The following is a 22824-nucleotide window of genomic DNA, read 5'->3' as shown; positions in this document are numbered from 1 at the left end:
GTGAAGCATACTTTGGCAAAGTATGAATCTACCATTCTATTGGGAACAATAATTTCTTATTGTATAAAAAGCCAGAGTGAAGAGTGGAGCGAAATACTGAACTTTAGAAATCGAGATCATCTGCCAATATTTCACCCTCTTGATCTGCTTTCCCTCCCTCCACTTCCCTCCCAACCTTTAACGAGCATCATCCCTCACATTGTATTATTGAGCACATAACTTTCATCTGATCTTGTCATCGTTTTCCTCTAGTTGAGTAAATTACTTATCATTCTTTTATTTTTCATGTTTCATCCCATTTCATCATATATTTAATGAGATTTAAATATATATATATATATATATATATACATTTATATATATATATTTCAAATACCTAGGCATGGTGGCACAAGTCTGTAATCTCAAGAGACTTGGGAAGGTGAGAATCACAAATTCAAAGCCAGCCTCAGCAACTAATCAGGGCCCTAAGCAACTTAGGGAGAATCTATCTCAAAATAAAAAGAACTGGGATGTTGCTCAGTGACTAAGTGCCTCTGGGTTCAATCCTTGAAACATATATATATATATATATATATATATATATATATATATATATATATATATATATATATGCACATTATCAAATAACTGCAAAAATTAATGAAAAGAATAAAAGGAGAAGTAAACATATCATCTTATACCCCCTACACTTAACTTCATTTTCTAGAGCTACTAAAGTCAAACGTCTCTTTTAGCAATTTTTGATATCTAGCAATTTTTATTACTTCTACAATTATTGGTTGATTTTAAGCTTTAAAAAATCTTATAAATCTGTAAGTATACATGCATACCATTTTTCTAGAATTGTGATTACACTAAAATCCCATGTAATCCCTTGCCATTATAGTTTACCATACAAAGGAAAATTCTTCAAGGACTAAAGATGAAGTAAATCCTCTTCAAATTTCTGCTAAGTTCATTCACTCAATTATACTGAAAAAGGCAGGATATAAGAGTAGTTAAACCCTGGGTCAGCTCTGAGCTCTGACTCCTGTCAGCTCAGAGAATTTGCTGTCTACTTAGACTCTCTGTGCCTCAACTGAGGAAGGTATAAGGACCCATTTTGATTGATCTAAGATGAGCTGGATCTACGTACTCAAGGCATTTAGCTTCAGGAGGCCTTTGCTCAAGTGACTAACTGCTGCTTCTGAGTCACCGCCACTTGAAAGTGTTACTCCTATCCTCTGTAATCTTCTTTTGAGAATTCCTTGGATTTCTTCTTTCAATAGTTTTTGGTTTTATAAATTTTTGCTTTTGGAATAGAATCACATTTTACTTTTGGTAAAAATTTCTTTGGTTAAGAAAGAAAATAATTTTCCCTAAAATTTTGAAGATTTTGTTAAAAAATTTCTTCCTAATATTGGATATTCTTTTTTTTTTTTTTAGTGCTGAGAATTGAACCCAGGGCTTTATACATGTGAGGCAAGCACTATACGAACTGAGCTATATCCAGCCCACATTAGATATTCTGATGAAATTTTAATTCTGTCCAATTCTCATTCCTCTATAAGAACTTATTTTTAAATGATTTTCCTCTACTGGAGTATGGATATTTTCAAATGGTTTTAATTCTGAATATTTATGCTCTTAGTTTTATGATGAGGATTTACAAACAAATCAGGGGGATCTTTCATTTATATATTGGCAAATCTTTGGATGGTGAAAGTCTGGAGAGAATTTTTTTATATGAATTGACTATTTAAATTTTTTTTAAAATAAGGCTCTCTTTTTTTTTGAACTTTTTAATATTTATTTTTTAGTTTTCGGCAGACACAACATCTTTGTTTGTATGTGGTGATGAGGATTGAACCCAGGCTGCATGCATGCCAGGCAAGCGCGCTACCACTTGAGCCACATCCCCAGCCCTAAAAATTTTTATAGTATTATATTAATAAACTATTTATAATTTTTTCTCAAGCAATTTTATGATTGCAGAAATTCTTGAAATGATGATATTATAAAAGAATGTTCCACTTATAAATTTTTAATCAGTTTCATTTAGTTCTACATAGTTAATTCCTATTTGACCAGATGTTAGATCAAATATCTCATTTCATGGAAACAAGCAAAGTGCCTATCAACTGATGACTGGAGAAGAAAATGTGGTACAGATACACAATGGACTATTGTTCAGCCGTAAGAATGAAATCCTGTCATCTGTGACAGCATGGATCTACCGGGAGATCATCATGTTAAGTGAAGTAAGCCAAACACAGAAAGACAAGTACTTCACAATGTGATCCATATATGGAGTCGATCTCAGAAAAGCTGGGAGTACAGTAGTAGTTAGTGGTGAGAGAGTAGGGGGGAGAGATGGGGCAAGGTTGATCATTAGGTACTAAGCTACAGATAGACAGGACCAAGAAGTCCTGAGGTTCTACTGTACACCAGGATGACAGTAGATAATGACAATGTACATTACAGAAAGCTAGAAGAAAATATTTTGGATGTTTTTAATCATAAAGAAATGATAAATGAGAAGATAGATATATTTAATCTGAAAAATTGGTTTTAAATATTGCATACCATATACATGTATCAAAACATCACATTACCCTATTATTATTTATAATTGTTTATATTTTATGTAATAGTTAAAATTAACTAATAAAGTACAAAAAACAAATTTCTCATTTCACAGAGTGATCCACTTCATGATAACTTGGGAAAACTGGCTCAATCTCCGGGAAAAGCTGCAGAAGTGTTTGCTCAGAGCAATTCTACCAGCTTATTCTGGGGAGCCTGAACCTCTGAGTGCACTTCATGAAATATCATTAATCAGCCTGGAAACAACCATCTCTGTGAAAGTTATGATTCTTCTGATATTGTTCCCAAGAAGTTCAATATCTTACATGTGACTTGTCTCCTAGGATTTGGGCAAATGAAAAGGAAAACTGTTGATGATAAGACTGAATGATTCTGGTTAGTTTATTATAGTAACTAACAATTTGATTACTGAGAATTGAATAAATTCAATAAATAAATGTGAACTTAATCCTCTCCAGAGGCAGCTTAATTATTTCAAGATTATTTACTGCAATGTTGGCCTGATGGTAAACACATATCATAAATAGAAATAGCACTGGCGCATCTCTGAGTTTCTCCCTTCCATACTAATGACACATCACATCCAGAGTATTAGCAAAATATTAAGCAAAGATACTTTTTTGTTTATAACCACAGTACAATCCCCACAATTAAGTAATTTTTATTAATACTTTGCCACTATATAATGCTCCAAACCCATTCAAGTTTTGCCAATGAAAAGATCAAGTTTAAAATCATAATCTGTCCTATTTTTTATCACTTGATTAAGGTATATTTCTGCCAGATTTCTCCAGTGAATTTTATACATAATAAATATTTTGGGAAGAGGTACTTTAACAACCTATAAATACTCTCCTCTTCATGAATACAGCTTTAATTTTTTTATTTGTCATAAATTCATGGCTTCCTATTTTAATCAAAATGTTATCTTTAATTTTTTTGATCCATGAATTATCTTCATTTGATCAGTTAACATCATTTTGAGCTGTTTTCTGTGTCCCTTTGACACTTTTGCCAATCATTTTAAAGCACTCTTTTACTTTCTGGCACAAGATTTTTCCAAGCTCATTTAACACATTTTTTCAATAAGCTCTGGAATTAATCAACCCTCGAAGGAGCTCTAGTTCTATTCACTGGAGCATGGTACTTAGGTCACAACATCTAGGTGTTTTGTGTGTGCATTTCTATGTATAGGTATATATGTATGCATGTATAAAACGTATGTGCACATTTTAACCTATATTTATTTTGACACTGAGAGATGCACTAAAAAACATGAGCTCATACTAACATCTTTAATTCCTAATATTATATGTTCCATTCTAGTCTCCTTTCTTTCCAGATTTTTAACTCTCTTCTTTCAGTACAAGAAATGTGTCTCTAATTTTCCTTAATATATTTGATATCTCCTTATATATAAACAACCTTTGCCAGGCATACATCTGTAATCGCAACTACTCTGAAAGTTGAACCAAGAAGATGGCAAGTAATTTAATAAGGTCCTGTCTCAAGTTTTTGGCAATCTGTTAAAACAGAGCATCCCTGGGTTCAATCTCTGGCAACACACATACACACACACACACACACACACACACACACACACACACACACACACAGCTCTATACCTTATATAAACAATCTTCAGTGGCCAAAAAAACCTCCTGACCTTCCTCAGATGCTGCCACTTCACATCTCCTAAGCTCTGACACCTCCTGGAGGGCAAGTGTCAACCTGCCATCATCTGAGCATCCTTCTTATCCTCTTTGGGTTCCAATCCCCTCCTGGCTTGGCATTGGTCCCACCTGATGCCCCCATTGTAGGTCCCCCCTCCCTCTCTCAGGCTGATTAAAAGCTTTTCTAAGCCAATACCTTACCCCACCAGTGCCTACCTCCCTCTTTTGCTCAAGTTTCCATTCGCCTTACTAGGTCACTGCCTCCCATGACCCCACAATCATCCCACCTCAATCTGCTTAGCTCCAGACATCCCAGACTATTTCTGTTACAGGACAGGCTCTTACCATGCACAGGTTCCTACATCCTATGCTGGGTAACCTTGGAGTACAGATGCCCTCCTCTTCTGGCATAGGCTCTCACATCCACTTTGGTGGATTTAGATTACCCTGATGGGCCTAATTTAATTGCCTAGGTCTTTAAAACCAGAGAGTCTTTCCCAGCTGAGATCAGAGTCAGTGAGATATAACTACAGGACAGTGGATCAGAGACATGCAACATTGCAGGTTTTCAAGTGAAGGAAGGGGTCACAAAGAATGTGGATGGTTTTTAGAAGTGGGAAAAGAAAAGGAAATAGGTTTTTCTCTGAAAGCATCAGAAAGGGATGTGGAACACAGTCCTATCAACACTTTGATGTGAGACCTGTGTTGGACTTTATCCCCCAGAGCTTTAACATAATAAATTCATGAAGTTTTAAGCCACCAAGTTTTGGACAATCTATTAAGCATCAATAGGAAATTAGAATGGGAAGAAAATCAAGGATTATGAAAGCAAATTTTTGTTATTGTGGAAAAGCAGACATAACACACAGTGAACCATTTTAACTAGTGTTAAGTGTAGAGTCTAGTGGCAGGAAGTATACTCACATTCTTGTGCTGTCACTACCACCATCTATCTCCAGAGCCTTTCATCTTTCCAAACTCAAACTCTACCTGTGGAAGAGTAACTCCCATCCCCACAGCCACTGATAACCATCCCACATTCTTTCTCTGTGAATCTTAGTGCTCTGGGTATCCCATATAAGAGAAATATACAATACCTGTCCTTCAGCATCTGGTTTATTTCACTCAGCATGGTTTCTTCATAGTTCATTCATGTCATTCCCATTACTTTTTGAATCTGAATAATATTCCATCATATGTATATACCACATTTTGTTTACGTATTCATCTGTTCATAAAAATTGCTGTTGTGTTCATATTTTAGCTGTTGTCATGATGTTGCTATGAATATCAGTATACAAATATCTGTCAGACTGCCTGCTTTCACTTATTTGGGGATTATACTCAGAAATGGAATTATTAGATATTATGGTAAACTTTGTTTATTTTTCTTGAAGAAATACCATACTGTTTTTTGCAATGACAGTACCTTAAATTTATTTATTAGACTATCAAATATATTTTATTTGAGGGAATAAACCAAATAAGCTAGAGGTTTGTAATAGAATATTGATTATCTGACCTAACTACCTGTTAATTACCCTAAGATTGTTTTATTCACATTACACTTCTTTTGATAAGGGTTTTCCTCCTGGAATTTGATTCCTAAGCACTATGCTTATGTTGTCATTTCTTGGTGTTGTAGGTCTGTTAATCCATTGATTTCTTTGTATGAAAAATACAGAATATTTTTAATAAATTTCCCTAAGTAGTATCAATGCATAGACACAATGCCCCCATGCTTTCTGTGTAGATGTATCACACTTATTGTTAACTCTAGGTGTAATATTTTATTAATACCATTTAAATATTATCCATAGCTAAGCTTTGCAATGTTATATGATTGTGTTTCCTTTATTGTAGAAATTCTTCCACTCCCTATCATTCTCCCTTCTCTTTGACCTATGTTTATACTACCATCTACCACCAATTCAGTCTCAACTTCCTTGAAAGAATTATAAATTTCCTGGCGATTTAAGCAAACACACCAAAAGTTCCTTCATTTTTTTACCCACCTCCTACCAACACATCCACTCCTTCTCATGGGGTTTTCTGTCCACCTGATCCAACCAGGGCATGCATTTGTAAAGGAACATGTGATCATCCTCCTGGAATCTCTTTCTACCAGTCTTCTAGAAAATTCTTTTTCTTTCCCCTTTAATAGCATTTCTGTTTCCTCAATTCTGTGTCTTTCGTATTTCTTGGCTTACTTACAGTTGTAGTGCAGGACAATCTGGAGAAGCTCCTTAGAAAGCGTACATGAGAGGCAGATTTTTTTGAGAACTAAAATATTTTTAAAAAAATCTTTATTACCCTATCACATTGTTTTGACTGGGTATAATTTCCCATGGAATACTAAAGATTCTTCATCATTGTCTTATTCCTTCTAATACTGCTGGTGAAATTCCAAATGGTGTTCAGATTCTGAGATTATTATTATTATTTTTTTTGCTTTTAAAATTTTTTAAATCATTTTAAGATAAAACTTTTCATATATATTTCATATATATGTATGTAATTTCACCTTTTCTGGGTGACACAGCGTTATAACAACAGATAATTATCAGAAAATGATATATTGATGTTCTCTAGGCTGGGCTGCCTGCCCCTCACTAAATAGTCCTGAACAGTGTATGCTGTTCAGTTTCTTTACCTTCTTCCTTTCAAGCCATCACTTCTGAACTACTAATATGCTATGAGCTAGGAAATCAAATAATCAAAATTATTAAAATCTCACACAAAAACAAATGCATAAGCTCTAACATATAGATTTTATGACTTAGATAAGTTGTTCAGACACATATTTTAAAAATTACTCCAAGTTTCTTGGTTGTGTTCCATTTTGATGAGATTCTGGATGAATGAAGCATTACTATATATAAATATTAAAACAAGTTCATTTGAATATTAACAAAAAGATATAACTAAACTTAGTATCACTGCCTTTTTAAACAAAGTATTCCAAAACTTTAAGGTAACATTGGGTTCCAGCTTTTTTCCCCAAAAATGAACATAAACACATGTCCTATCAATAATATCAATTTGTCCAGAAAAGGGGGTGGGGGACAACTGAGGTGTAATCATGTCACACTTAATGCATGTCTGCTTTCAATACTTTCAAATGCAATTAAAATTTAAAAAATCAATAGTTAAAATAGGCCTTTTGCAGTCTTGAGAAATTCCAAATCTTTTAAAAAATTTTGTAAATAACACATACATGCAAATTCTCTATACACAAATTTCACAAAATAAGGAAGTTGCAAAGAAAGTAGAAGTATTACGGTGAATCTGACAAGCTACATTTAAATGCTTTACCACTGACATATTCCTGAATATAGCAATCCTAGTAGTTTTAATAAATTTTCTACATGGCCTTTTAATAAAAAGTTAGTCACTAGAAGTCTTTAAGAATTCAAGATGTTCTCAATTCACTACTCATATTTAAGGCCACTTTGGTAAAGGCATTGCAGCAAGAACACAAAAACAATAGCATATTTTCTAATATTTATTTTTTCACTTGCAAACTGTAGCAAAACATGATCAGCTTTATTATGCAGACAGGTATCCCTCTACATTTTTAAAGAATTTAGGCATGTATCAATAGAAGAGCTCTTTAGAAAGGAAAAATTCAAGAACGAATAAAATCTTCCAATTTTGACTTTGTAACTTTCCAGTAGCAATGGTTAAAATGATTTAGGTCATTCATTCCAAGATATATGACAGCACCTTAAAAGTGGCTGATCTATTTCCCCAGTAACATTTCTCACACAACAATGTGTTAAGGTTACAAATACTGATATGCACAAATAGCTAATTACTAAGAAAAATATGTACAGTACTGCAGCATAATGAATGTGGTATCTGCAATAACTTAATATTAGCCAATTTTTAATATACATGATACCGCTACCTTTTTCTGCCAATTCACAGGTTAAAGTTGTTACTGGAGCCCTCTGTTTTGCACATATTACCTGGTGTTTAATACACAATGCAGGCTTTTTAAAGACTTCTCTTGTGTTTAAAGCTAAGATCAGTGAAACAAGACAACAGTGCAAGAGGCAGAGAGATGTAATGTGACCACATAAAAGTTCATTTCAGTAAAGTGTCTATATAAGGCTATAAGAAAGGATTGGTTGATGAGCTTCCTGTTGGAAATTGTCCTGATGGTGCACCAGTCATAAAAGGATTACTAGATACTCCAGCAGCTGCAACTTGACCAAAAGCAGTTACCACTGGCTTTGTTTGTCCAAATGCTGCAAAACCTGCACCATTGGGTTGTTGAGAAAAAGCTGTTTGTTGAGGGAAAGCTGCTTGGGCTGGGAAGGCAGGCTGCTGAAAACTGCCACTAAAGCTGGTGGGAAGACTATAGGGAGCAGGAGTGCCAAATCCGGCAGGCATGCTCATGGATGCAGTGACAAAGGTTGCCGCTGTTGCTCCTCTGGCATTTGTCTGAAATGGATTTGTAGAAGATGCCACAGAAGGACCAGCAGCAGCAACAAATGGATTTGTGGAAGGTGTAGCTCCAAATGGAGCAGGCACACTAGAAGAAGCAGGTTGTGTCTGTGCAGAAGCACCCACTGGCACTGTTCCAAAAATGTTGCTGCTAGCATTACTTGTGGAAGTATATGCATTACTGGAAGTGGCAGCAGAACTAAAAACACTGTCTAATTCTGCCAGGGCTGCATACTTGTCTGACGATGCACTTGAATGACTGGGAACTGAAACCACAGAACCAACAGGAGCTTTCCCTGTGGTCCCAAAACCACTCCCTTGATCACCACCTTGTCCAGCACTGAAGATATTATCAAAATTAGCAAGTGCTGCATATTTGTCTGCTGTCTGTAAACCAGCTTTGTTTGCTGAAACTTTACTAATAGCTGATGCTGTCTGATGACTCTGGGAAGCATTGAAGTTTCCAAAATCAGCACTGGAGGATTTGGGGAAGTTATCAAAATGAGCAAAATTAGCATTTACTGATCCAGCACTTCCACCTGTAGTTTGGGGTTGGAAAGGAGAGTGACTTCCTGTGGGGAAACCTCCAAAATTACTCGAACCACTAGACTGTCCAAATGTATCAAAGTTTGCAAAATATGCATTTGCAGAATTCTGAGCTGCATGACTGTTGAAATATGCAAAGTTAGCAAAATTGGCTGTGGCTGTTGACTGAGGAGCTGGAGCAGCAAAAATGTCTGAGCCAAGATCACTCAAAAGATCAAACTGCTTCTTTTCTTGCTGTTGTCCTTGAGAGCGACCTTCTACTGGGGACTGAGTAGGTGTGCCCTTATTTAAGTGCAGTGCTGGTGCAGAATCTCCTAAAAGAGATTTCAGTGGTTTGACCTCAGGTGTGCTGCTTGTGCTACTGGCAGAGGAACCTGAAATAGATGCATGAACTGAAGCCATCACTTTGGCTTGTTCTGGTGGGACATACCATCTTTTCTTTTCATACTTTTCTTGTAAAAACTCTTTCACTTTTGTGGATCCCTGAAGTCTGGAATTGCTGAAGATCTATCATCAAATAATCCTAGCCAGATCTGTTTACAGACTTCATTTCCATGTTTTTGCAGGAATTCAATTTCCTGTTGTGTAAATGTTGTCATGGAGATAGATTTCACCCTGTGCGGTGGATTTAGCCCTCGCAGGCTGCCTGAACAGGAGCCCACCGTCATGTTCACGTAGGTGGGGCCGCACTGGTCTCAGTCGAAGCACTTTCGGTTGTGCGTTGTGCGGGAGGCCGGTCATGTCCCGCAGCATCTTCAGGTGCTTCTCCTCCTGCTTCCGCTTCGCGCTGGCCGCCATGGCCGTGGCGCCGAAGGAGGAGGCCGGCAGGGCCGGGAGCCGGGCGGCGCTGCGCCAGGGGCCCGCAGTCCCACGGGCCGCCCTAGCCGCGGCCGCAGCCCTCCATCAGCGCGCGCCGCCCGCGCCGGACCCGGCGGCCGCAGCGCTGCTCTGCTCCACTGGGCTCCACGCGGCGTGGACGCTGCGGAGCGCGCGCTGACGGGCCACACCAACCGGCCGGGCTGGGCCAACCACCGCCGCCGCCATCTTCCCGACTTCTCCTCTGAGATTATTTTTCAAAGAGAATTATTTATTCTGTGTGTGTGCGTGCACACATGAACATGCACCTGTGTATCATGAGCCTTTCAATTCTCAGATTTATTATTAGATTTTTTTCTTTGATGATTTCCTCTCATTTTTTTTCTCTCTTCTATCTATAACTCTTATTATGTGATTGTGAACTTTCTGGATTGAAACACAGGTTATTTGTATATTCTACCTTGCGGGTCTGAGAGACATTAAAAACTTTACTTTCCAATGTCTTTATTAAATTTTTCATTTCTGCTGTTGGAGTTTTTATTTCAATAAGTTTTTTTTTATTTCCTTTTTAATACACTGAGTTTTTTCCCCCCCATGGATGCATTTCCTTTTCAAAATCTTTAGAGGATATAGTGTTTGTATTTATTACTGTTGCTTCTACTCTAAGAGCAGTGATATAACATAATTTTATTTTATTCCCTGCAGTTCCCCATTCCCACTCTCCATGAAGTTTCAGTATTTTTTTCCCCTTTGGCCTCTTCTCCTTTGTCTTCATCAATCTTACTGAAGTGAGAAAAGAACGTGCTTTCCATTTACCTACCCTCTTTAACTTAAAGGCAGAAGCTATGGTAGCTTGAACTTTTCCTCCCCAAATCTGTGAACTTTCTGTTCAACTTGTGTTCAGATTTTACCGGTATGTGTCTACACATAAATAACTTTCCTCATACTTGATGAAGGTAGGTGGTCAGGAGGGAACTTTTGATTTGAACACTTTTTATTCGTCAGCTCAGGAGGAATGCTCCTGCATTGTGAAGATTTCTTGTTTGTATGCTGTTTTTCTCATTTTCTTTGAGTCTTCGTTCTCCTATAGCTCTCATTCAGTGGATTTCTAACATCTTGGTTATGTCTTGCATAGTGATTTACCTTTCTTTCACATTTTCTATTTTTTCTTAAACCTAAAAGATTTCCTTTAAACTTAATTCTCATATCACTAAATTAATACTTAATTTATAAAGTATAAGGAATATATGCATATTATGAAGAAATTTGAAAAAATTCTAAAAGGTACAGATATTAAATTAAATCTGTAATCACATTCTATAGTTGAAACTTTAAAATGGTTTTATTAATAAGCATTCATGAATTTTATTGATTTATTAAAGAATAGGATCATTCAAATGATCTAATGATTTTTTACTTAGTAATATCACACTGTCATTTTTCTCATAAATATATTGTTATTTATATTGCAACTTTTAATGGCCACACAGCATGTATTTTCTTAAATGAATCATAATTATTTTTCATTTCCTGTAAAGAAGTATTAACATTATTTCATTTTTTTATCATGAGTATTTGATAATGTACACACAGACCATTGTTTTAGGGTTTTCTAAATATTCTGCTAAAATTCTTATGACATGTACTTCCAGATCACCCCTCAGAAATGTTAGACCAGTGCTTTTTTTCCTCCATAACTTTTTTGATTTCTTCAATCAAAGGAGGAGGGAGACAATACATTCTAGTTTCAATTTGAATTTTAATAACTATGAGGCTTGGCACTCTTTTGGAATATTTATGTCATCTATATTTCTTCTATTCTGAATTATTTATGTTACTTGCTCATTTTCATTCATTTTTAAAAATTATTTCATTAATAAACCCAGATATCTTCTTTGTAGCCATAAAATCATATATACATATATATAGGCATATAGGTATATATAAATTATTTATATATGTGTATATATGTGTGTGTGTGTGTGTGTATGTATATATTACACATTACACAAGTGTTTTTTTCTCATATATATGCTCCTTTCTCAGTTCAGGGTATTAATGATCTGACATATGCCCTCCCACAGTCTTATTCAAGCATACGTGCATTTGATATTTGGGTGAACATGTCTATTCTTACCAGAATGGGCTACTGTTATACACATGGTTATGCAATTTATTTCATTTTTAATTAAAACTTTCAAGCATATAAATCAGTAAAATAAACATCATAAAGACTCCACCTACTGCAATTTTGAAATGTTTTATGTTTTCATGAAACAACACTAAAGACATAGTTGGTTTCAGACCTAGTCCTATCAACCAGAAAGCTGCTGTCACAGATCTGGTGTAAATCCTGCCTGCTCAAGTTCCTATTACTTTACATACCTGTCAAGACTTAAGTACATGCACATATGCACACATAAATACATATCCTAAACATGTGGGTTCTTTTGTCTTTTTAATGCTAAATTATACTTTAACTTGATATTTTTAAGATTTACTCATGTTCAAACACTCAGTTTAGCTCCATATAGCTTTTAATTATTCATTCACCTGTTGATTGAAACTTAGATTGCTAGAAGATTTTACTATTATCAACAAAGCAGCAGTGTACATCATTCCATATGTCTGTCTGCACATATGTGCAAATGTTATAGATTTTGTTCCTAGAGATGAAATTGTTGGATCATAGCATATGAGAAGCTATTGTTTTACTAGATAATGTTAAGTTAATATCATAAGCAGTTCCCTTTTTTTTCCTAACTAGTACTTTCTCCTATTCATATTAAATGTTGTAATTGTTATATTGTAATAGCTTTTTTCCTGTTTGCTGGACATGAAATGATACTTATTCTTTATATGGAGATATATATATATATAGAGAGAGATAGATATAGATGCCTTGTATAATACAAAGAAAACAAAATGCTATTTATATTAACTGATGTGCCTTATTTTTATGATTTACATATTTATTATAAGATTTATTTAATAAAATGTGTTTGAAGAGATTCAGACATCTATTCTCCAAGATGATTTTCATTGCATCCTTATTGAAATTATGTATCAATTCTCTTCTTAATATTTGCCAGTCTGATGGCTAAAACAAAGTAGAATTTCATTGGATTCTTTAGTATGCATTCCTCTGCACATTAGTGAATCTAAACATTTTTACACATTTATCAGCTATTTCACTTTTATCTTCTATGAATTGCCTAGTCATGTTTTTTTTCCTGCTATCATATGGGTTGCTTGCCTTTATTTGATGCAATTATAGGGATTTATTTTATTACTAGTACATAGCCACCTTGATATCTTGGAAATTATATCATATTTCTGTCTACTCCAAGTATGTCCTTCCCATTTCCAAAAATATTTTGGGAATTAAATATGTCTATATGTCTTGAGTCTTTTCCTTTTTATTGGTTCTTTTTAGTTATAGCATCAGGAATCATTTTGACATAATTATAAAGGCATGGGATATACTTTGCTTTAATTCAGTTCCTAGTACCTACCCTTTCCTTCCCACTGCCCTCACCCTGTTTCCTTCCATCTACTCTACTGGTAATTCTGATTTACTTTTGTGGCATTAAATATGTCTATAAATTGTTCTCAATGGCTGGGTCTCCCCCTTCTCTGTCTATGGGGAAACAGGAAAGGGACACTTTCCCTTGAAGACTCTGTCCTTACTCACGCACCATGCCTAGGTGCCTCAGATGTGAGCAGTTATCAGCACAAAAGATTGAACCTAGGAGACAGGATCCCCAGAGCCCTTAAAATGGTTCAAGAATATCTGAGTGGGGCAAAACCTAAAGAAATTTTATTTCATGTAAATCAGCACCTTTCCATTTGACTTCAAGACCAGCATCCTGTTTTCTCTCTACAGTTTTTCTATAGAGGTTTATGTTAGTGAACACAAGAAAATATAATACTCTGACTTCAATGTGGTCCATACATATATATATATATATATATATATATATAAATAAACACACACATATTAGAAAATTGTCAACATAATTATAGACACATATGCTGTAACATTAAAAAAATAGTCTATCCGCTTTACTATTTTTTTGAAAAATGGCAATTTCTAAAAGGCATACAAATAGTTTAAGCAGTTTTTAATAATATTGTGTCATCCTTTATGCCTTGTATGATGTTGGTTCATTTAGTTGTCTATGAAAAATTAATTTAAGATGAAGTAATAAAAATGCTGAAGATAATGGTATATTTTAGATCATTTAACCAGTGCTGAGCTATAAAGGATATGTACTAAAATATTCACTAGACTAGGCATCCCCAAATGTTGACAGGCTAGAAAAATATTCCAAGTTATTAAGGTGAAACATGGGAGAAACCTACAAAATACCTGACTGATGGCAAGAGAGACAACAAAGACTTTAGTTTTAATGTAGAAGCTACACTTAGCTTCCACTTTGGGTATGTTTTTCAGTTAACCAAAAAAAAAAAAAAAAGGTATATGGTTCTTGAAAAAAAATACTATCCAAAATAATTGTCGACCTAGAACCCTTTCTCTAGCTCAAATGTCATTTAACTGCTCGGCGCCTGGCATGCATGCGGCCTGGGTTCGATCCTCAGCACCACATACAAAGATGTTGTGTCCGCCAATAACTAAAAAATAAATATTAAAAATTCTCTTCCTCTCTCTCTCTCTCTAAGAGAGAGAGAGAATGAGGGATCCAATACATGATTTCACTTCCCATTTTACCTATGTTTGCTTGAGGTGGGTTTTTATAAACTACAAGTAAAAATAAAATCTAATTTATACCATTGTCTTACTTAGTCTCCTCAACTTCTTCTGACCAGTAATTTCCAAACAATATTATTTTATTGTCAAATAGATTATCAAAATTTTCTAACAACCCCAATGTAAACAAACCAGAATGGGAAAAAATAAAAAGAACACCCTAGTATTGCAGGGAAAGATGGAACATGGACCACACAGATGGTGACAAAACTATGCTTTCAGCACCACTATACAGTGACTGGAAAAAGTCTACATTAGTCTCTTATGGTTTTCTTCTTCTAGGAGCATTGAATTTGTCAACACCTGTCTTGAGAGTCTCCTGTTACACTGGGAGTCCAGTATCACAACAGCTAAACAGGGCCTTAGTGGGAAATAAACGGGACTGGTGTGGTGGGTCCCAGTGTGCCTTTCACAGGATATTTCTTTTACCTGGAGGATGATCTGATGCATAGCTGTCTGACCTCTGAACACAGTCCCTCACAAAAGCACTAGTTTCTACTGGCCGATGCTTTTGTGGCCCTATCTGATCATCATTCATCTGGCACTGACATCCAGCTTCAATATCCCCCTTGGTGCCCTGAGGAAAACTTGACCTGGGATAGTCCCTGGTTTTTCAGATGGGAGGCACAAATTCAATACACCACCACAACAGGAAATAAGGTCAAAGATATTTTACTTCCAATTTCTGAGATAGGAGGGTACCATGAATTGGGAGGCAGTCCTCCATCTGCAGGTCATGTCTGGCAGGAAGAAAAACAGGAAGAAAAAATGTCATTTATGATATACATCTTGGATTACTGTATATCATCCAGGATTATTCTTGATACTTAATTTTGATTTCATCTATTATTATAAAAATTCTTTAGTCATACCTTTGTGTTTAATTAGTGCCAAGGTTTATCCCAGCCTTTAAATACAATTGCCTCATTCTTGAGTTCTTTTGTCTAAATTTATTCCTAAGTTACAGAAGATATGGTTAAATATTTTTCTCCAAAGAAAAACAAATAAATAGATGTAATATAGTTTCTGGTCATGTTCATATCACAATTCTTTCTTTTCCTTTCACATGAACTGTAACTGATTTATTTTCTGATGTTCAGGTTTGTAAGAGTAAGGCCCGGGTATCTTTGTTCCTTTATCCTTACTTTTTGTTTACATGACTGGAAACTCGAGTTTAACAGTTGCCTTTCCAATTTTAGAGGCTGGGGCGCTGAGTAAGGAACTAGGTCTTCAAATTTCACAGTCACTAAAACTTCTCAGTCCCTCTGAATTCCTGGTCTGCACCGTCCTTGCTGGGATCTTACATCACCGGGCCAAGGGTAGAGCTGAAGGATGACTAGGGCTCACCTCAGCAATTCAGAGGCCGGAAGCGGAAGTGGTGCTGCAGAAGACGCTGTGCGCCTGACGTCATCGCATAAGGGCCCGCTTTGGTGTCGAGGCTCCGCAGAGTCATTTGCGAGCTAAGATAGAAGGGTCCTGGGAGGGAGAACTGTTAAATTCTACAGTCTTTGTGAGTGAGGTTTTCTGCTTCTCCTCCTGCCAGTCCACTTCCTGCTTCCTCTCCCTTCAACCTCTGCCTTCATGTTTCTTGTTGCTGGATGAAAAAGAACCCAACAGAGGTAACTGAGAGACCAGATGGGGGTAACAGGTGAGTTTGGGAGAGAAAACCTGGTGGGGGGTAGGGGGGTGGGGAGAATTGAAAGGCTGGTAGCTTTTATCTTAAAAGTTCTATGCTTATACAAGAATATGTTTACCTAGGTGTCTCTTTTTCTTAGTTTTGCTAGGTTGTTATTTTGATTATTATTTTTTTAGGTCTCTTATGAACTTGAGAAATTTTATGTTGATTATACCTGTATTCTCATTTATGTTTTCATTTCTTCTTATTGACAATTAGTTATGCACATTTTTGGTGTTCAAACTTTGTCTTCCATATGTATAACCTCTTTTACTAATTCCTTTGTGTCCGTCCAAGTCCTGGAAGAACGTCTGCAATACCTTATGTACAATTCAATATACACCAGTGATTATTCTGCTCTTTATGGCAAATAATACTTATTTCATCACAGTATTGCATTTATACTTGTGTTACAATCTTGCTTGTTCTCTTTCAGTTTTCTATTTATTTATGCCTGTCTTCAATTTAGCACCTTTTAAATTTCAGTTTTCTGTTATTATTTTTGTCATGCTCATCTCTTATTTTGAAGTCTGTTTTTATGAATTTTGAGTATGTTAACCACACTCTGTGAAACTTCTGTACTAGTCATGAATCATTTAAAAAAATAGCTGTATCTTCCATAGCTTAAATTCTCATTATCTTGCAGTATACTTTTTTATATTTTCTACATTTTGTTTGTGTTTCCTTCCTCCCTTCTCTGCTGCTTTCTTGCTTAGAAAAAGGCAGATCTTCTCATTTAAACACGGGAGTATATTCTGTTTAGTTTTTTATATATTGTGTTTGTTTCCTTCTATTCATGATTTGTTAAATACATTTTGTCATGAAAGGGTGTCAAATGTTGTTATCTAACTTTTTTCTCTGTCAATTAAAATGACTATGTAGGTTTTCCCCTTTCGTTTTAGTATGGTGTATTACACTGATTGATTTTCATATGTTGAACCATTTTTATATTCTAAGAATAAATCCTACCTGACTATTGTATATAATCATTTCAATGTGCCACTTAATTCAGGTTTGCTAGTATTTTGTTGAGAAAAAAAAAGGTTTTACAGAAAACAGTCATGCTTATTACTATAAATTTTATAAACAACAAAAGTCAAAATTTTATGTTTGCATTTCAATTAAGTAGGACAAATATACCCACTGACATGATCAAAATATACACCATTTCTGATGTTTCAAAATGTCCCCTTGGCTGTTTTTCAATCAATCTATTTTCCTCACTTCTAGACCCTAGTAACAACTGATGTTTTCCGTATAGTTTTAAATTTCCAGAATCCTATTGATATCTCACAAATATGGTGTGCAGTACTTTTTGTCTGGCTTTTGTTCCAAAGCATGCTGTTTTTAAGATATGTTTATCCTGTGACATACATCAATGGTTTGTTCCTACTCATTAGAGAGTACTGTGGCTTTGCATTCATATATATAAATTGTTTATCCTTTCACTAGTTGTTGGGCATTTAGGCTGTTTCCAGGGTTGGCTATTCTCCAGGATTCTTCTATAAATATTTGAGTACCAGTCTTTTGGGGACATATGTCTTTAATTTCTCTTGGGTAGAATTCTCTAGGACTCCTGGGTCATATGGTAAATAATGTTTAACTATATAAAAATGGTATCAAACTCTTTTCCAAAATCAAAGTACCATTTTTCATTCTCACCAAAAGATGTGAAAGTTCCAGATATATCATTTGAAAATTTTATATTTGAAGAAACTTTTTTGCATCAGTATTTATTTATAAGGGATATTGGTTTGCAATTTCCTTTTCTTGCAGTGTCTGGCTTAGATATCTAAGTAATGCTAGCTGAAGCATTTTTTAGTTTCCAGTTGGAAATAATTCCTCCTTTTGATTATTACTGTTAATTTTTAAGTTTGAGAGGGTTTGGTGTTAATTGGTTTTAAATGTTTAGTAGAATTCACCAGTGATTACATCATGTCCAGGACTTATCTTTATTCAGATTTTTGATTACTAATTAATTCTCCTAAATATCTATAGTTCTATTTAGACAATATTAATTCTGCCTATCCAAAGACAAGGTCTTTCCATCTTCTAAGGTCTTCTTTAATTTCCTTATTTAGCATTCTGTAGTTTTCATTGTAGAGGCTTTTCACCTCTTTTGTTAATTTGATTCCCAAGTGTTTTATTTATTTTTTGAGGCTATTGAAAATGGTGTAGTTTTCTTCATTTCCCTTTCTGAGGACTTGTCATGGATATACAGAAATGCCTTTGACTTATGAGTGTTGATTTTATATCCTGCTACTTTTCTGAATTCATTTATTAGTTCTAGAAGTTTTTTGGTGAAATTTTTTGGGTCTTCTAGGTATAGAATCATATCATCAGCAAATAGTGCTAATTTGACTTCTTCTTTTCCTATCTGTATCCCTTTAATTTCTTTCGTCTGTCTCATTGCTCTGGCCAGTGTTTCAAGAACTATGTTAAATAGAAATGGTGAAAGAGAGGGCATCTCTGTCTTGTTTCAGTTTTTAGAGGGAATGCTTTAAATTTTGATCCATTTAGAATGATGTTGGCCTGGGGTTTAGCATAGACAGCTTTTATGATGTTGAGATATACTCCTGTCATCCCTAGTTTTTCTAGTGCTTGGAACATGAAGGGGTACTGTATTTTTTCAAATGTTTTTTTCTGCATCTATTGGGATTATCATATGATTCTTATCTTTAAGTCTACTGATGTGATGAATTGCATTTATTGATTTCTGTATGTTGAACTAACCTTGCATCCCTGGAATGAACCCCCTTGATCATGGTATACTATCTTTTTGACATGTTTTGGTATTTGATTTGCCAGAAGTTTATTGAGAATTTTTGCATATATGTTTATTAGATATATTAGTCTGAAATTTTCTTTCTTTAATGTGTCTTTGCCTAGTTTTGGAATCAGGGTAATATTGTCCTCATAGAATGAGTTTGGAAGGGTTCCCTCTTTTTTATTTCATGAAATAATTTGAGGAGTATTGGTATTAATTCTTCTTTAAAGGTCTTGTAGAACTCAGCTGTGTTTCCATCCAGTTCTGGGATTTTCTTGGTTGGTAGGCTTCTAATGACATCTTCTATTTCATCCTTTGAAATTGATTAGATTTTCTATTTCTTTATAACTTGGTAGATTTTGTTTTATTATACATTTGTCCTTTTTATCAGTTCCAATTTGTTGGTTGTGTTCATTGTACTCTCATAATTTTTATTTCTGTTGAATCTGTATTAATATCTCTACTTTTATTTCTGACTCTAGTACTTTGAGTCTCTTGTCTCTCTTTTCCCTTAATTCATATAGCAAAGTTGGTCAGTTTCGTTGCTCTTTTCTGAGAATCAATTATTTTGTGTCATTTATTTTTCTATTCTCTATTTCATGTATCTTTGTTCTAATCTTTAGTATTCATTCTGCTCCTGGTAGCTTTGGGTTTAGTTTCTTTGTTTTAGTTCCTTAAGTAGTAAAGGTAGGTTGTTGACTTGAGACTTTTCAGGGCTTTTTAAAATATAAGCACTTGTAGGTATAAGTTTTCTCATACCACTACTTTGGCTGCATCTCATAAGTTTTGGTATGTTTTTCATTTTTATTTACATTCAAATATTTTTAATGATTTACTTTTTGATTCACTGGTTATTTATTTTCCACAGTTTTGAGAAAGTTCTAGTTTTAATTTTGTTTTTGATTTATACTTTTATTCTGTTCTGGTGAGAGAAAATATATTTCTTTTTTTAAAAAAAGTGCACTGAGAATTTAGGTCCTAAAATATTGTCTATCCTGGAAAATGTTTCATATATGTACTGTTATTTTGAGGTAGAATGTTCTGTATATAACTGATAGATCTGTAAATTTGTTTTATTGTGTTGTTCTTTGTTTGGTTACAGTGTTCCATTATTGACAGTGGGGTTTTGAAGTCTCCAACTTTTATTACAAATTTGACTATCTCTCCTTAAGTTCTATCAGATTTTGCTTCATATATTTTGATAGTCTGTTTTTATTACACACAGATATTTATAAATTGTTATATTTTATTATTTTTATATTTTTAAATTAAATTATATTATCTTTGTTTATTATATCACTTTATATTTAAAGTGTGTTTTTCCTGATATTAGACTAGCCAATTCTTTTCTGTTTTGGTTATGAGTTTCATTTTCTTATTTTTTCAATTTCAATCTATTTGTATCCACAATCTATTTGAGTCCACACTGAAGCTCTTTGAGACAACTTTATCAAAGGATTTTTAAAAAATCTATTTTGCCAGTCTGCCTTGATTCGATATTTTAATCCATTTACACTTAAGGTAATCACTAATAAGGAGGAGATTATTTCTGTCATTTTGCTATTTGTTTTCCAGATATCTTGTTTTGTGCCTCAGTTCCTGAATTATTATCTTCCTTGGTATTTAGTTGTTTTCATTTTTGTGCTGAAATATTTAAAATAATTTCTCATTTCCTATTGTATATATTCCATAGCTATTTTCATTGCTGTTACCATGGTGATTATATTTAACATCTTAAAATTATAGCATTAATTTCAATTTATACCATCTTAACTTCAATAACATACAAAACTGTGATACTTTAACAGCTCTGTCCTTACCCTTTTCCTTTGTTACTGAATTTTATCTTTATACATTGTGTGACTAGAAGCATCACCTTATAATCTTTTGGAATGCATTGTTCTCCTATATGTAGAAAAAAAAGTGCAACTACAATCATTGTAATAATACTAGCTTTTCTTATTGCCTATGTTACCATTATTGAGATCTTTATTCCTTCTTATAGCTTTAAGTTAATGTCTGATTTAGCCCTTTCATTGTACCCTGCTGGATTCCCTGGAGCATTTTTCTTTCTTTCTTTCTTTCTTCTTTTTTTTTTTTTTTTTGTACCAGAGATTGAACCAAGGGACACTTGACCACCTGTCCACATCCCTATCCCATTTTTATACTTTATTGGAGACAGAGTTTGTATTATATTTTATTAGAAACAGAATCTTGCTCAGGGCCTCAATAAGTAGCTAAGGTGGGTTTGAACTTGCAATTCTCCTGCCTCAGCCTCGTGAGTCACTGGGATTACAGGCGTGCACCACCACACCTGACTTCCTGGAACATTTCTTGCAGAGAAAGTCTAGTGCTAACAAACTTGCTCAGCTTTTGTTTATTTGAGATGTCTTAATTTTTCCTTTTTTTTTTTCAGGGCCAAGGACCAAACATAGGGCCTTGTGAATACCAGGCAAGCACTCTGCCACTGAGCTAAATCCCCAACCCCAAATTTCCCCTCATTTTAAAAAGACAGGTATGCTAGATGAAGCACTCTTGGTTATCATTTTTTCCCTATACTTTGAATTTATCAGGTATAGTGTTCTGATCTCTGAAGTTTCTCACAATAAATTTGCACATAAATTTGTTGAGGATTCCTTATATGTGATGAGTTATTTTTCTCTTGCTGCTTCCAAAGTTTTCTTTGTCCTTTGAAATTATGGTCATAACCACTTGATGGTCTTGATGTGAATGTCCTTGAGTTCACTTTATTTGGAGTTCATTAAGCTTCTTGGATATTTGTATTCATATCTTTTTATTAAAGGTTTTCAGTCTTTATTTACTGAAGTGTTCAGTCAGTACTTTTTCAAATGTTCTTTCCCCTCTTTCCTCCTCTGATTAATCTAGAATTCCCACAATGCTTAGGTATTCTGCTGGATGATGTTCCATATAAACTTTAGGCTCTTTTCACTTTTCTTCTTTTTTCTTTCCATTCCTCAGTTGTAATAATTTCCATTGTCCTATCTCAAATCCAATGAGTGTGTGCTCAAATCCTTCTTTGAATACTCCTAGGGAAATCTTCCTTTCAGTTATTGTATTTTTCATCTACTGGTTTTCTTTTACATTTATTTAGGTTTTTCTACCTCTTTATTGAAATTTTCATTTTGTTTATACATTGTTTTTTGAAAGTTTTCATATATACCATTCTCTATGTATTGTGTGACTAGAAGCATCACCTAATAATTTTAGAACTGATTTCACAGACAAACAGTAAAACAAGGAAACAGTAAAACCACAAGGTAGTTGTTTTAGTGTTTGTCCAGTAAATCTGTCAGCAGGTGTTTTTCAGGGACATTTTCTGTTGTTTGATTTGCTTTTCCTTTAAGTGGTCATACTGTTTTGTTCCTTTGTATGCCTTTTGATTTGATTTTTGTTGTTCAAAACTGAGTATTTGAATCTAATAATATAGTGGTTCTGGAAATCGGGTTCTCCTTCTTCCCTAAGGTTTGCTGGTCTTTTTTATTTGTTTGTTCGTTTGTTTTTGAAATTGTTATAG

The 22824-nt window shown here is 34.5% G+C and overlaps 1 pseudogene; it reads right to left on the bottom strand.

Annotated features, from left to right (window-relative positions):
• Positions 1-8007: 8007 nt before the first annotated feature.
• LOC144370351 (arf-GAP domain and FG repeat-containing protein 1 pseudogene) lies at positions 8008-10058 on the bottom strand (annotated as a pseudogene).
• Positions 10059-22824: the final 12766 nt, after the last annotated feature.

This window comes from Ictidomys tridecemlineatus, chromosome 14, assembly GCF_052094955.1.
Source record: "Ictidomys tridecemlineatus isolate mIctTri1 chromosome 14, mIctTri1.hap1, whole genome shotgun sequence".
In the NCBI taxonomy this organism is placed as follows: Eukaryota; Metazoa; Chordata; class Mammalia; order Rodentia; family Sciuridae; genus Ictidomys; species Ictidomys tridecemlineatus.
Note: the sequence above shows the minus strand (reverse complement) of the source record. Positions and strands in the feature narration are given on the sequence as shown.